The 5,090-nt window shown below is 42.6% G+C and overlaps 1 pseudogene; it reads right to left on the bottom strand.

The window, feature by feature from the left end:
• Window positions 1–3,047: 3,047 nt before the first annotated feature.
• Window positions 3,048–4,541, bottom strand: LOC127202384 (non-POU domain-containing octamer-binding protein-like; annotated as a pseudogene).
• Window positions 4,542–5,090: the final 549 nt, after the last annotated feature.

Raw genomic sequence — 5,090 nt, 5'->3', positions numbered from 1 at the left:
CTTCCATAACATTGGGGGTTTTTGTTATTGTTGTTTTTAGGTTTTCTTTTCTCTTTCTCAATCCTTCCTTACTCCTTTCCTTCCCCCTTCTCTTCTTCTTCTTTTTTTTTTTCCTTGAGACAGATTGTTATTTAACCAGGCTGGCCGCAAATTTGCTATGTAGCTAAGGATAGCTTTGAACTTCTGATTCTCCTGCCTCCATTTACCAAGTGCTGGGAATTGTAACTATGATTACCACATCCAGTTGAGCATTTTGATCTTGAGTAATAATTGATGTGTGTGTTTGTGTGTGTGTGGTTTGTGTATGTGTGTACACATGCACGTATATGCACGATAGCAGCTTCTTTTCTGAGAAATGGCTTTTAGTGAGCAAGATTTCTCCTGTGAGGACTATTTGCACTTGTTTCCTGGAGAAAGGCTCAGAGTCCTGCTGGCAAAACAACCATGACTACATTGCCAAGGACACTCTACATTCAGCAATCTATACTTGACAAAGCAGTCCAGGCACAGTGCTCATATTTTCATTGTTATTGTGTCAATACTCTGTGAGCAAGGAAAGCTTTATTATTCTCGTTTTCAAATGTGGAGGTATAAAGTCAAGCAGATTTCAACACTATCTCTACTAGTCCATGATTAGAACCTGCTCTGTTAGTCTTGACTTTACCAGTGAGCGTATGAGATGGTCTAGGTCATGTTCTTACCACCATATTTTTCTTGGCGGCACTTTGACCCCATCTTAAAACAGTCAGCAGATAGAAATGTTGTTGTACAACGACTAGGCAAAAGAAAAAATTTCATTCCTGTTTTTTTTTTTTTCTTTAATTTCCCTCTGACTTAGAATTTTTAACTGGTTAGATTTGGAATGATCATAAAGACTGTTGTATTTATTTTTTATTACATTGGTAAGCAGCTGACTAGCTAATCATTGGACTTCTTGGGCTTCACTATCTTTACCTTTAAGTGGTTTAACCTTAAACTCAATTATGTAAAACAAACATCCAAAGAGACCAATTCTCTGGACCCATTGAGCAATGCCATGACATTTGCATCAACTGCGATATTCAAATGATAAAGGAGGCTCCAATATCCTCCTGATCTCAGGAAAGGAAACTATACAGTTTCCTGGGAGTAGGAGGAAACATGAGGAAGACTCACTGCCTCCTACAGTCTCTCTAACACAGTGGTTCTCAGCCTTCCTAAAGCCTTGGTCTTTAATACAGTTCCTCATGTTGTGGTGGCTCCCAACCACAAAACTAGTTTGTTGCTACTTCACAAATGTAATTTGTTACTCTTATGAATCATAACGTAAATATCTGATATTAAATCTCCTAGGGGGGTCAGAACCGACAGGTAGAAAACCACTGCTCAATGGGTCACTCTCAGCTTTGCTCCTCTCCAGTGAAGTTCTACCAGAGCTCCAGGAAACACAGGCAGATGTTAATGTCTAAGGTGATACTATTGGGTGGAAAGCTAGAAAGTTCTCTCTTGTTATTCTTTTCCTCTATATTGCCTCAGCAGGCCTTCAACTCACAAAGACTCTGCCTTGGGTTTCCAAATCCTGGGACATGTGACACCATAGTGGATATAAGCATGTTTTTGTTTTGATCCCAAGTGTGGCAAGTGAAGCAGACTTGCGTAAGGGTGTGTGGTGTTTTTCCACTGAAAAGTTTTTCCACTGCAAACAGACTAGTGATGTTTGTCCACTAGAAGAGGAACCCCGCCTCTTGCCAGGGCGCAGTCTTTGCCAACTGATAAACATCCTAAATGGACTCTGAGAAAAGATATATATGAGCCCCAAACAAGAGACAGAGCCTTTTTTGGTCTTGCCTATTCATAACGTCACTTTGAGATGCTCCTAGAGAGAACCTCTCCACTGAACACTTTAAGGTTCTGGGTTCCTGCTGCTACTCCGGGTTCCAGCTGCTGTGGTTTCAGTCACTTTTGGTGAATTGCTGGTTTGCTGTTTAACAAGTCCATTGGAATCCTGCTGGCAATGCCAGTGGAATCACTCCAAGGAACTGAGTCTAAAAAGGTCTACTTCCCCAGCTTCCATTAACCTGTTTTCTCTATCTAGAATAGGTGGATTGGAAGGTGGTATAAGCATTAAATAACCCCAAATAAAGTGGGTTTGAAAAAGTTTAAAGCCTACATGCCATTATGCCTCACCCTTCTTTTCTTTCTTTTCTTTTCTTTTCTTTTTTTTTTAAGGCTTCAAATGTATTTTAATAAGGTGATGCTGCCTTACTGCTCCATTTCTCAGAAAAAAAATCAAATTGAATGTATTAGGAACAAAACATAGTACACCAATAAAAAATGCACAGCATAACTACCTAAGATAGGCAAGGCCAAGAGCTACTGTCAGACCTTCAACACAGCAACCCTGTGACCAAGACCAGGCCTATCAAGAAAAGCTGTGAACAGCAACATCATAGACACAAAAGGTCACTCATTCTTGGGTAATCCTCATCCAAGAAAAAGATGGAGGCAAGTAACACAAGATTTTTTAGAGATATACTAAAATGAAAACCTCTAAACAGAAAATGTCTTCCTTAGGACATGAAGGGGTCACATATGAGATATAACAAAACCGTGTGTATGCTGTAACCTCTGTGGACATTTGTCTGAGTTCTCACCTGAAAGGGAATGGAGGAATTGGGCTAGGTCATTGGAGGATGTTTGGGGTTGAAGGGAATAAAAATGAAAAAGTAATTAACACATGATGGAGAAAGAAAGGAAGGAAGTAGGAATGATCAAGATTAATGGAGTTCTGAGTCCATTTTCCTATGGTTCTCCAGGCCCTCCAACAACCAGTACACTTCAGGAATGCTCCAGACAGACTTGATAAAGTAATATACCAGGCTTTGATTTGTTAAAAATACCACCCCTCCCTTGCCCTCTGCCTCCAAGCATACTCCCTAGAGTGGTACAGGCAGGGAAGCCCTATCTATTGGGAAGAATCCGTAACACTTCTCCAGGGTAGAATTCTGGCTAGTCCAAAAAGGGCTCTTCTTTTAAGGCTTGCGGGAAACTAGACACTGAAACTTTATTTAATAATGGTGGCGTTTATTTGGAGCAATTTCAACTTGTGGAGCTGGATGGTTGAACGCAGGAGGAGTTCCACCAATCGCTCCAATTCCTTCCGTTGTAGCAGCTTGGCCGAAACGTTCAGTTGTTGGTGGCATCAATCCCAGGGTTCCATCTGGCATCGTAGTGGCAGGTCCTGGAGGAGCTGGAGTACCAGTTGGCACAGGAGCAGGGGACGTGCTCTATTGTTCATCCCTGTAGCACCTCCTATGGCTATTTGGCCCATCCTTATCTCTTGTTCTCTCGCATCAGGGAAGGTTCCCTTGAATTCTTTCTGATGTCGTCGCATCATTTCTTCTTGTTGCCGCATTTCTTCCTCACGGCACACCTGCGCTCCTCTTCCTGCCTGAGCTCTAGCTGCTTTGGTTTCTGAACCTCTTAGTTACGCAGCTCCTCCATTCTCCGGAGCTCTTTCTGACACCGCATCGAATCCTGCCTCATTAGCATTACCTGGTGTTCGTGGCGGGCTTCCTCCATCTCCATTTCCAGCTTCTCACGAGCCTCCTTGATGTTACGGTCCACTTGATCCCGCTGTTGCTTCTCCATCTCAATGAGTGCCTTCCAGAGTAAGGCATACTCATATTCAAAGGACCGAGGCTGTGCAAACCTGGGTGGCTGTTCTCGCTCCTTGTGAAATTGCTGGTTTATTATAACCAGCTCCTCTGGAAGTCCCTCTTCATCATCTAACTAGTCCATAGGCTCCACAGTCACAGGCCGAGGAAATGTGGTTAGCAAGAAGGACCCTTCACTGCATCTGCCCAGAGCTTTCCAAGTTCCGAGAACTCAACAATGCCTTTCCAAGAGGGCCTTCCTCGGTCATCTACAATGACCACCTGGCCAAACACAGAAAAGGCTTCTTCCAGCAGTTCATTGGACACGTACTGAAGAAGGCTGCGGACTGTAAGGGATGCACTATGACAAGCAAAGCGCACGCGCAGCTGCCTTCCAATGAGTGGCATGTTGTCCAGCTCCACTTTGGCAATTTCTGCTAGAATTCATGTTTCCAAGCGAATGAAGCCAAAGCCTTTATCCTTACGAATGAAAACTTCTCCTGCTCCCCCACACTTCTCAAAAAGTTTCCTCATTTCCTCCTCAGTGATGTCAGGAGGAAGACTGTCCACAAAGAGACCGCTACGTTGGGTGAAGGTCTTCTCTCCTGGTTTCCTAAAATTCTTTAGGTCAATAGTCAAACCCTCATTCTGACTGCTGGCCTGCTGACCATTGGCAGGCATTGGAGGGGGCGGCTGCTATTGCTGTTGCTGTGGCTGCGGCTGGTGCTGCTGATGGTGCTGTTGACGGTGCTTCCTGGGAGTACGGTTCTGCTTCTCCAGGTTAAAGGATATTTATTGCTCTGCATTTCTGCACCCTTGATTTTGATTTGAACACAGAAAAGTGTCTATCTCCCAGTCCTCTCTAACCTCGACTTCCTCGGCCCACAGTTCTTTGCTCAGAGTGACGTCGACCGCCTCTTTTTTTTTTTAAATCCACATTTTGTTTCCATTTCCATGCCTCTCTTCCCATTGTCTCTGATGTAGCATTGAATACAACTGTGTTTCTCTGAACCAAAAAAAAAAAAAAAACACATAAATTGTGGCTACTATATGCCAACATGACACTAACTACTTGCGTTAGTGCTTGAGAAATAATTACTGAACGCTATTAAAATCTTGATGTATCCTGAGGGGCAAAAATTCCTTATAGAAATTTAATCACAAAGGCAGGGAGACTGCTGCACCATAGCTTACTGTTATCTCTGAACCAACAAACATCCTTTGTAACTTGCACAGTTTTTGTTTATTACACATCATTTTCTCCTCCAGCCAGATTTGTGACTTATAAAAATAACCAAATATTTGCTTACAAATTGTTATAATGAAAATCTGTAGCCTGCTGTAGTGAGATTCATGGTCGTGATAACTTTGAAGCATTTGTTTGCATTTGGAATACGGGAGGATAATTTAAATTTAAAATTTTTGCATAAATTATTTATATGTTGAGTCCAAGAG

The sequence above is a fragment of the Acomys russatus genome, chromosome 18 (assembly GCF_903995435.1).
Source record: "Acomys russatus chromosome 18, mAcoRus1.1, whole genome shotgun sequence".
Taxonomy (NCBI): Eukaryota; Metazoa; Chordata; class Mammalia; order Rodentia; family Muridae; genus Acomys; species Acomys russatus.
The sequence above is the reverse complement of the archived record's forward strand: the minus strand, read 5'-3'. Positions and strand labels throughout refer to the sequence as shown.